The 12,042-nt window shown below is 40.0% G+C and overlaps 1 pseudogene; it reads left to right on the forward strand.

The window, feature by feature from the left end:
* Positions 1-11,487: 11,487 nt before the first annotated feature.
* LOC138440405 (small ribosomal subunit protein uS10-like) lies at positions 11,488-11,887 on the forward strand (annotated as a pseudogene).
* Positions 11,888-12,042: the final 155 nt, after the last annotated feature.

The raw sequence follows: 12,042 nt of genomic DNA on the forward strand, positions 1-12,042 counted from the left end.
TAGATGGTATGAAGTATATCTCATTGCGGTTTGATTTGCATGTCTCAGATAGCTAATTTTGTTGAGCATCTTTTCATTTGATTATTTGACCATTTGAATATCTTCCTGGAGAAATACCTACTCAAATTCTTTTTACATTTTAAAATAGGATTTTGGTCTTTCTGTTGTTGAGTTGGAATAGTATCTGGATACTACACCCTTATCAGACATATGATTTACAAATATGGTCTCCCATTATGTGATTTGTCTTTTAAATGTATTGATAGTGTACTTTGAAGTACAAGAGTTTTTTAAAAATTTTAATGAACTGAAATTTATTTATTTTTCCTTTGGTTGCTTATGTTTTTGGTATCATGCCTAAGAAATCACTGCCTAATCTAAGGTCATGAAGATTTACACCTATATTTTCCTGTAAGAGTATTATAGTTTTAGCCCTTACATTTAGGCCTTTATCCATCAATGGCAGCCTTTTATTGTATCACACCAACTTGGTCTTTTCTTATATCTCTGAAGATATTAAGTTTTAAAATTTTATCTTCTGATCCTAGCATTTCACTTTTCTTTAGAATTATTAATACTTTTAACCTCTTTGTCTTTGGTCTCTAGCCTCATTTTAGAGACTCTCCTTTATATGTATTATGCTGCTCGGCTGTTTGTTTTTTTCATGAGACACTAAAAAGTTGATTAAGTGTGGCATGTTTGGGTGGGACTAATTGAGTGGTTGATCTCACCTTAGGATAATGAAATAGAAAACAACATTTGGCTTGGGGACCAAAAGTTAATATTTGTAAATCTCTTTTCTTGGGCCTATGTTATTTTCTACAGAAAAATTCAACAAGAATGGGGGTAGTGGTGGAAGGTGTTATGAAGATATCACTCAGCACTAAGAGCTCCTTGGTTGGAACTGGGGTCCTAATCAGTATGTAGAATTTCTTTAATTCTCTTCTTAATAAGGTCTCAGCCCTACCCTTAGTGTGCTAGCATCCCTTGGTCCAGCCAAGCCTGTATAATAACATCTACAAATAGTGTACCTCCCATTTTCTGCCACTGAGAGAAAAAGGAAGGCACCTTTCTTCACTGTCAACCTCTCCTTGGACCCTCAATATGAATTATTACTTTGGCTGGATTTGATTTTCTTCTTACAAATCCTACCCACCTGCAAATGTACCCCCACTTTCTACTCTTATTTGGCAACAGTAAAAAAGTGAAATCTGTCCATAACCAATTGTCTGTATACTTAGCATCTTCCAAAATTTTTAGTGACTTTTCTACCCTCCTCTTTACTCCTATACTTTTTGTCTTCGTATGTTCATTTATGTTAAATCTTTGCTCTCTATTGCTTAAATGAAGTTTCAGGGGTGAATTGAGATGAACTGGTATGTTCAAACTGGAATGAAATGCAGTGCTTACTGTCAGTTATTTTATCCAGCTTCCTCAGTCCTGAATTATTTATGTTCAGCTCTTGCTTAACATATTTATGCATCAGCTCTTGATTCGCTGGATTTCATCAGGTATAATCCTTTAAAGAAGAGTTTATAGGCCACTGTATTTCTTGAATTATGATATGCTTGAGAAGTATTATTTAGCTGGGTATAAAATTAAATCCCAAAGAAAGGCAATGCCAAAAATGTTCAAACTACCACACAATTGCACTCATCTCACACACTAGCAAAGTAACGCTCAAAATTCTCCAAGTGAGGCTTCAACGGTATGTGAACTGAGAACTTCCAGATGTTGAAGCTGGATTTAGAGATGGCACAGGAACCAGAGTTCAAATTGCCACCATCCATGGGATCATAAAAAAAGCAAGAGAGTTCCAGGAAAACATCTATTTCTGCTTTATTGACAATGCCACAGCCTTTGACTGTGTGGATTACAGCAAACTGTGGAAAATTCTTAAAGAGATGGGAAAACCAGATCTCCTTTCCTGCCTCCTGAGAAATCTGTGTGCACGTCAACAAACAACAGTTAGAATGGGACATAGAACAATGGACTGGTTCCAAATTGGGAAAGGAGTATGTCAAGGCTGTATATTATCACCCTACTCATTTAATTTATATGCAAAATACATCATGCAAAAGGCCAGGTTGGATGAAGCACAAGCTGGAATTCAGATTGTTGGGAGAAATATCAATAAGCTCAGACATGCAGAGGATACCACCCTTATGGCAGAAAGTAAAGAGGAACTAAGGAGCCTCCTGATGAAAGTGAAAGAGGAGAGTGAAAAAGCTGGCCTAAAACTCAAAATTCAGAAAACTAACATCATTGCATCCAGTCCCATCATTTCATGGCAAATAGATGGGGAAACAATGTAAACAGTGAGAAATTTTATTTTCTTGGGCTCCAAAATCACTGGAGATAGTGACTGAAGCCAAGAAATTAAAAGACACTTGCTCCTTGGAGGAAAAGCTATGACAGCCAACCTAGACAGCATATTAAAAAGCAGAGACACTACTTTGCTGACAAAGGTCCATCTAATCAATGCTATGGTATTTCCAGTAGTCATGTATGGATGTGAAAGTTGGACCATAAAGAAACCTGGGTGCTGAAGAATTGATGCTTTTGAACTGTAGTATTGTAGAAGACTCTTGGGAGTCCCTGAGATTACAAGGAGATCAAACCAGTCAATCCTAAAGGAAATTAGTCCTGAATATTCATTTGAAAAGATCCTGATGCTGGGTAAGATTAAAGGCAGGAGGAGAAGGGGACAACAGAGGATGGGATGGTTGGATGGCATCACCGACTCAATGGACAGGAGTTTGAGCAAGCTCTGGGAGTTGGTGATGGACAGGAATGCCTGGCGTACTTGCAGTCTGTGGGCTCACAAAGAGTCAGATATGACTGAGCAAGTGAACTGAACTGAGCTGAATATTGTTCAGTCAACTTTCTTTTCTTCAGAGATTTCTCGATACCAAATATTACATTAACCCTATCAAAGTTTCTCAGTTCATCTATACACTGACTGAATTTCAAGTTTAAGTAGTTTTTTTTTTGTAAGTAGTCATGAATGTTAATGCAATCTTTTAGAAATTCTTTCCTGTTTTCCACATTGTTATCTTTGTACTAGAATAGCTTGGCTAGGTATAACATTCAGTTCAGTCGCTCAGTTGTGTCCAACTCTTTGAGACCCCATGAATCGAAGCGCACCAGGCCTCCCTGTCTACCACCATCTCCCGGAGTTCACTCAGACTCACGTCCATCAAGTCAGTGATGCCATCCAGCCATCTCATCCTCTGTCATCCCCTTCTCCTCCTGCCCTCAATCCCTCCCAGCATCAGAGTCTTTTCCAATGAGTCAACTCTTCACATGAGGTGGCCAAAGTACTGGAGTTTCAGCTTTAGCATCATTCCTTCCAAAGAATACCCAGGGCTGATCTCCTTTAGAATGGGCTGGTTGGATCTCCTTGCAGTCCAAGGGACTCTCAAGAGTCTTCTCCAACACCACAGTTCAAAAGCATCAATTCTTCAGCGCTTAGCTTTCTTCACAGTCCAATTCTCACATCCATACATGACCACAGGAAAAACCATAGCCTTTACTAGACGGACCTTTGTTGGCAAAGTAATGTCTCTGCTTTTGAATATGCTATCTAGGTTGATCATAACTTTCCTTTCAAGGAGTAAGCGTCTTTTAATTTCATGGCTGCAGTCACCATCTGCAGTGATTTTGGAGCCACTGTTTCCACTGTTTCCCCATTTATTTCCCATGAAGTGATGGGACCAGATGCCATGATCTTCATTTTCTGAATGTTGAGGTTTAAGCCAACTTTTTCACTCTCCTCTTTCACTTTCACCAAGAGGCTTTTTAGTTCCTCTTCACTTTCTGCCATAAGGGTGGTGTCATCTGTATATCTGAGGTTACTGATATTTCTCCCGGCAATCTTGATTCCTGCTTGTGCTTCTTCCAATCCAGCGTTTCTCATGATGTACTCTGCATATAAGTTAAATAAGCAGGGTGACAATATACAGCCTTGACATACTCCTTTTCCTATTTGGAACCAGTCTGTTATTTCATGTCCAATTCTACATTTTTGAGCCATAATTTGTTTCTCTCAGAAGCCTCCAGACATTTCCATCGTGTTCTGGTATAAATGCTGATGAGGAGTCTGAAGGCTCTTTTCTTCACCTATAGATAATTCGCTTTCTATCCTTGAAATTAATTATCTTTATCAGACTATATCCTAATTTGGATAATTTTTGTACTACCTTCCCTGAAACTCAGGGACCCTTTCAATCTTTTTCAAACTGTTCTGTGCAGATACTTTGAAGTTTGTCACTTATTTGTATATGGTAGTTATAAATGGTTTTTAAATCAGATAGTTCCCACATATGAAGTTTGTATGGGTGTTTTTCTCCTGTGTTGTTTCTGATTCTTCTTATTCATTTTGTCTTTATGTGAATTATATGGCTGGCTGCCGCTGAAAATTTATTTGTAGGGTATTCCTCAAAGCCTTGTTTGCATGTTCCATATTTCAAAAATAATTTTCATTTGTTCTAGCCAGGATGCTGCTGCTGTTGCTAAGTCGCTTCAGTTGTGTCCAACTCTGTGCGACCCCATAGACGGCAGCCCACCAGGCTCCCCCGTCTCTGGGATTCTCCAGGCAAGAACACTGGAGTGGGTTGCCATTTCCTTCTTCAGTGCATCAAAGTGAAAAGTCAAAGTGAAGCTGCTCAGTCGTGTCTGACTCTTAGCGACCCCATGGACTGCAGCACACCAGGCTCCTCCGTCCATGGATTTTCCAGGCAAGAGTACTGGAGTGGTGTGCCATTGCCTTCTCTGCTAGCCAGGATAGAAACACTATAAATAAGGGACTATCACAAGCCAAGTTATATCTTAATGTTTCTTGCAACTCAACCTACACAGATTTAAAATACAAACACACGAGGCCCCATTTGTAGCTACAATTTCCAGGCATGTTTTCTTTTTTCTTCCGCTCTACTTAACACCAGAGAGCCAACAGAGGAAGCAGGTTTAGATTTTTTTGGCATTTACACTGTGTTTATATTGTGGACCTGTGGGGTCACTTGAAATAGGAAATATCTTCAAATAACATTGCTGAACATTTGGCTGGCCCTGAGACTTGATTTATATTTCTTTGATCTTACATTGCTTCAAATCAAAGCCCAAAGGAAAATGTTTTCAAATGCCCTGAGAGAATAATAAGTTTTGATATACTGTTTACAGGTGCCTCTATTACATGCATCCATCAAAAATGACTGTTTTCACCTCTTTAATATTTTAAGTGAATTTTTTTTCATTTTTTTGGCCAGACTGTGTGGTTTGCAGGATCTTAGTTCCCTGACCAGGGATCCAACCTTAGGCCCTCCGTAGTGGATGCAGAGGGTCCTAACCACTGGACCAGCAGGGAATTTGCTAAAGTAATTTTTTAAAAGTCTTGTCTATCACTTTTTATTGTTTTCCACAGGAGGGTCATCTGAATTATCTATTACCATCAGTTTCAGGAATAAAAGCTCTGCCTAATGTCTTTTCAATTTGAAGATTCAATTTTTCCATCATTTCAATAACCTATTAGGCTATTTTTATCTTGATTCCATTGTATCCAGTGCTCCATTCATTGCATATTCTGCCCAGTCAAATCAATGATCTCCCTTCCCCACTAAATTATAATCTCCTCATGGAGAGAGCTCTTTTTCTATTGTGTTTAGAAAAATACATACTGAAGTAAATATGGATGAATAAGTACTGAATAAATTTCAATCTATTTTATCATCTGTATAAATTTTAAAACTATAACAAAATATTATATTTCTTTTTATAAAATGCTTATATACTATTTATAATATTTGATGCTTACGTCATTCACCTAACTATATATCATTTAGAATATATGAGCCGGGGACTTCCCTGGTGACCTAGTATTTAAGACTTTGTCCTTCCACTACAGAGGGTGTGGGTTCCATCTGTGGTCAGGGAACTAAGATCCCATATGCCACACAAGGCAGTCAAAAAAAGTGAGCCAATTATCTTTTTAAATGTATGTGATGTTGAGTCTTATTTATTCACAGATAATGAAACTTTAAAATTAATTTTTATCTGTTGTGTTGCATGTGAGGAAAGAAAGTGTTTTATAATTCACTTTTAGACCATGCTCTCTTTTGTAGAAATATAGACATTAAATATGGTAAACACTTTCATCCCCAGTCTCTCAGGAGTGTACTCATAATTTTTTATTCTTCCCTATTCTTAAACCAAGATGTGTTAGGTTTAGAGAATAGTGCCATAACTGGTTAATGAGTTTATATTTTGCATCTTTTCCTTTACAAACTAATTAAGAAGCTCCTATCCCTTATAATTTGAGTGAAGGTATAAAACTGAATTATTCTAAGTTCAAAGCAAAAACAAAACAAAAATCAGAAACCACCCTATGTACATCTAACTGAAGTAAAAAAACTATATTTGATATATGGAATTAGTTGCTTACAAAATCAGAACTGGACAAGCAGAAGTGAAAGTTAGCACTGAATTCCTGGTTTTGAAGGCATACTACCATTACTGCTTAACTGCTGCTATTGCTACTATTCAAACTGTTACTGCCACAAAGGCCTCTCTTCTCCCACCTCCAAAATTGGTGACTACACAGTGGAACATATCTGGCTGCCACAGTGGCCTCCAGTTCCCCATGAAACTGATGGCTTGGCAAAGAAACACTGACTTGGCTGCAAGCACTCATATCTTTCTGATCTGTTGGCTAACAGCAATGACAGTGAGAAGATGACCTTTGCCTGTCTTCAAAGCTCATGTGAAGGCATTTCACTGGTAAATCCTAGTATACATCCAGAATAATAATTCAAAGGAGTATGTGAAATGGAGTTTTAAACTTTGCAGACCCTAAATTTATTTTTTAAGTTAGGTAGGTGTTGCAAGAGGGCATCAGAGGGCAGACACACTGAAACCATACTCACAGAAAACTAGTCAATCTAATCACACTAGGACCACAGCCTTGTCTAACTCAGTGAAACCAAGCCATGCCTGTGGGGCAACCCAAGACGGGCGGGTCATGGTGGAGAGGTCTGACAAAATGTGGTCCACTGGAGAAGAGAATGGCAAGCCACTTCAGTATTCTTGCCTTGAGAAACCCATGAACAGTATGAAAAGGCAAAATGATAGGATACCAAAAGAGGAACTCCCCAGGTCATTAGGTGCCCAATATGCTACTGGAGATCAGTGGAGAAATAACTCCAGAAAGAATGAAGGGATGGAGCCAAAGCAAAAACAATACCCAGTTGTGGATATGACTGGTGATAGAAGCAAGATCTGATGCTGTAAAGAGCAATATTGCATAGGAACCTGGAATGTCAGGTCCATGAATCAAGGCAAATTGGAAGTGGTCAAACAAGAGATGGCAAGGGTGAATGTCGACATTCTAGGAATCAGCGAACTAAAATGGACTGGAATGGGTGAATTTAACTCAGATGACCATTATATCTACTACTGCGGGCAGGAATCCCTCAGAAGAAATGGAATAGCCATGGATGCAATCTCAAAAACGACAGAATGATCTCTGTTTATCTCCAAGGCAAACCATTCAATATCACAGTAATCCAAGTCTATGCCCCAACCAGTAATGCTGAAGAAACTGAAGTTGAACGGTTTTATGAAGACCTACAAGACCTTTTAGAACTAACACCCAAAAAAGATGTCCTTTTCATTATAGGGGACTGGAATGCAAAAGTAGGAAGTCAAGAAACACCTGGAGTAACAGGCAAATTTGGCCTTGGAATGCGGAATGAAGTAGGGCAAAGACTAATAAGAGTTTTGCCAAGAAAATGCACTGGTCATAGCAAACACCCTCTTACAACACAAGAGAAGACTCTACACATGGCCATCACCAGATGGTCAACACCGAAATCAGACTGATTATATTCTTTGCAGCCAAAGATGGAGAAGCTCTATACAGTCAACAAAAACAAGACCAGGAGCTGACTGCGGCTCAGATCATGAACTCCTTATTACCAGGTTCAGACTCAAATTGAAGAAAGTAGGGAAAACTGCTAGACCATTCAGGTATGACCTAAATCAAATCCCTTATGATTATACAGTGGAAGTGAGAAATAGATTTAAGGGACTAGATCTGATAGAGTGCCTGATGAACTATGGAATGAGGTTCGTGACATTGTACAGGAGATAGGGATCAAGACCATCCCCATGGAAAAGAAATGCAAAAAAGCAAAATGGCTGTCTGGGGAGGCCTTACAAATAGCTGTGAAAAGAAGAGAGGCAAAAAGCAAAGGAGAAAAGGAACGATATAAGCATCTGAATGCAGAGTTCCAAAGAATAGCAAGGAGAGATAAGAAAGCCTTCTTCAGCGATCAATGCAGAGAAATAGAGGAAAACAACAGAATGGGAAAGACTAGAGATCTCTTCAAGAAAATTAGATATCAACGGAACATTTCATGCAAAGGACAGAAATGGTATGGACCTAACAGAAGCAGAAGATATTAAGAAGAGGTGGCAAGAATACACAGAAGAACTGTACAAAAAAGATCTTCATGACCCAGATAACCATGATGATGTGATCACTAATCTAGAGCCAGACATCTTGGAATGTGAAGTCAAGTGGGCCTTAGAAAGCATCATTACGAACAAGGCTAGTGGATGTAATGGAATTCTAGTTGAGCTGTTTCAAATCCTGAAAGATGACGCTGTGAAAGTGCTGCACTCAATATGCCAGCAAATTTGGAAAACTCAGCAGTGGCCACAGGACTGGAAAAGGTCAGTTTTCATTCCAATCCCAAAGAAAGGCAATGCCAAAGAATGCTCAAACTACCTCACAATTGCACTCATCTCACATGCTAGTAAAGTAATGCTCAAAATTCTCCAAGCCACGCTTCAGCAATACATGAAACGTGAACTTCCAGATGTTCAAGCTGGTTTTAGAAAAGGCAGAGGGACCAGAGATCAAATTGTCAACATCCACTGGATCATGGAAAAAGCAAGAGAGTTCCAGAAAAACATCTATTTCTGCTTTATTGACTTTGCCAAAGCCTTTGTGTGGATCACAAGAAACTGTGGACAATTCTGAGAGAGATGGGAATACCAGACCACTTAACCTGCCTCTTGAGAAATGTGTACGCAGGTTAGGAAGCAACAAAGCTGGACATGGAACAACAGACTGGTTCCAAATAGAAAAAGGAGTACGTCAAGGCTGTATATTGTCACCCTGATTATTTAACTTATATGCAGAGTACATCATGAGAAACGCTGGACTGGAAGAAACACAAGCTGGAATCAAGATTGCCAGGAGAAATATCAATAACCTCAGATATGCAGATGACACCACGCTTATGGCAGAAAGTGAAGAGGAGCTAAAAAGCCTCTTGATGAAAGTGAAAGAGGAGAGTGAAAAAGTTGGCTTAAAGCTCCAACATTGAGAAAACGAAGATCATGGCATCCGGTCCCATCACTTCATGGGAAATAGATGGGGAAACAGTGGAAACAGTGTCAGACTTTATTTTGTTGGGCTCCAAAATCACTGCAGATGGTGACTGCAGCCATGAAATTAAAAGATGCTTACTCCTTGGAAGAAAAGTTATGACCAACCTAGATAGTATATTCAAAAGCAGAGACATTACTTTGCCGACTAAGGTCTGTCTAGTTAAGGCTATGGTTTTTCCTGTGGTCATGTATGGATGTGAGATTTGGACTGTGAAGAAGGCTGAGTGCCGGAGAATTGATGCTTTTGAACTGTGGTGTTGGAGAAGACTCTTGAGAGTCCCTTGGACTGCAAGGAGATCCAACCAGTCCATTCTGAAGGAGATCAACCCTGGGATTTCTTTGGAAGGAATGATGCTAAAGCTGAAGCTCCAGTACTTTGGCCACCTCATGCGAAAAGTTGACTCACTGGAAAAGACTCTGATGCTGGGAGGGACTGGGGGCAGGAGGAGAAGGGGACGACCGAGGATGAGATGGCTGGATGGCATCATGGACTCAATGGACGTGAGTCTGAGTGAACTCCGGGAGATGGTGATGGACAGGGAGGCCTGGTGTGCTGCGATTCATGGGGTCTCAAAGAGTCGGACAAGACTGAGTGACTGAACTAAACTGAACACTCCTCTTTCCCATTCAGTCTTTTACTTTTTCAATCCATACCTTTTTCTCCTGAGTAGGAGATTTTTAAAGATTTGGGGACTCTGACTAGTCCACCTAATTACACTGACTAAAGACCTAAAAACACTGTTTTGGATTTCTCGAACAACTCCTAATTCACCTTAGAGAATAATCAAAATGGACAAGCCCTGGTAACATGTGCTCAAAGCAATTATTGAGCTCTTTAATCTCCCACACTAAATTAAGAACAGACACCTGAAGGAGACTCCCAAAGAAAGTTTCCTAAAAGAAATACAAAAATAAAAGCAGTATGGCATAAGGAATAGATCTTAATTGTATCTATTTCCAAATAGTTGTATACTTGATTTAAAAAATAAACCTACCATTACTCCTTGGAAGAAAAGTTATGACTAACCTAGATAGCATATTGAAAAGCAGATACATTACTTTGCCAACAAAGGTCTGTCTAGTCAAGGCTATGGTTTTTCCAGTGGTCATGTATGGATGTGAGAGTTGGACTGTGAAGAAAGCTGAGCGCTAAAGAATTGATGCTTTTGAACTGTGGTGTTGGAGAAGACTCTTGAGAGTCCCTTGGACTGCAAGGAGATCCAACCAGCCCATTCTAAAGGAGATCAGCCCTGGGTGTTCTTTGGAAGGAATGATGCTAAAGCTGAAACTCCAGTACTTTGGACACCTCATGTGAAGAGTTGACTCATTGGAAAAGACTCTGATGCTGGGAGAGATTGGGGGCAGGAGGAGAAGGGGACAACCGAGGATAAGATGGTTGGATGGCATCACCGACTCAATGGATGATGACTTTGATTGAACTCTGGGAGATGGTGATGGACAAAGAGGCCTGGTGTGCTGAGATTCATGGGGTCGCAAGAGTCAGACACGACTGAGCGACTGAAATGAACTGAACTGAACCATATGTGAAACAGATGACCTGTCCAAGTTCGATGCATGAAACAGGGTACTCAAAGCCAGTGCACTGGGACAACCCAGAGGGAGGGAATGGGGAGGGGGTGGGAGGGGGGGTTCAGGATGGGGTGGAGGGGTGTTGCCAGGTTGAGGGGGGGGACATGTACACTCATGGCTGATTCATGTCAATGTATGGCCAGAACCACCATAATATTGTAAAGTAATTAGCCTCCAATTAAACTAAATAGATTAATTTTTAAAAAACCTTTATTAAAACTTTTTTCCAACGGGAAACCAAAGCAAAGCAAAAAAAAAAAAAAATTGGAGAAAATGGCAAGTTTCTAAAAGCTGGAGGAAATTAGTTTCATCAACTGTCCTGTATAATGGATAAAAATATGCTCAAGCCAAGATACATCAGCATTTAATTGAAAAAGCTCGGGACAGCTCTTTGAGGAAGACGCGGTCGCCGGCTTCTGCTTCTGACTCACCGCTGCCGTTTGCTCTCGCAGAGGAACAAGTCGGTCAGGAAGCCGCGCCGCAGCCATGGCCTTTAAAGACACCGGCGAGACTCCCGTGGAGCCAGAGGTGGCCATTCACCGGATTAGGATCACCCTCACCAGCCGCAAAGTGAAGTCTCTGGAGAAGGTGTGTGCTGACCTGATTAGAGGCACAAAGGAAAAGAATCTCAAAGCCAAATGCCCAGTTCGGATGCCTACCAAGACTCAGAATAACCACAAGGAAAACTCCCTGTGGTGAAGGTTCTAAGACTTGGGATGGATTCCAAATGAGGATCCACATGCGACTCATTGACCTGCACAGCCCTTCTGAAATTGTCAAGAAGATCACTTCCATCAGTATTGAGCCAGGAGTTGAGGTGGAAGTCACCATTGCTGATGCCTAAATCAACCTTAATAAATCCATAATCAGTTGTTACAAAAAATAAAAAGCTTGGGACAATGATAAAATGCTACAGTAAGAACTAAAAATATAGGTCTCATATAGAAAATATAAAATAAAATTCACTTTAGACTTCATAACAAACACATTGGGTTAGGG

This window comes from Ovis canadensis, chromosome 5, assembly GCF_042477335.2.
Source record: "Ovis canadensis isolate MfBH-ARS-UI-01 breed Bighorn chromosome 5, ARS-UI_OviCan_v2, whole genome shotgun sequence".
Lineage (NCBI taxonomy): Eukaryota > Metazoa > Chordata > Mammalia > Artiodactyla > Bovidae > Ovis > Ovis canadensis.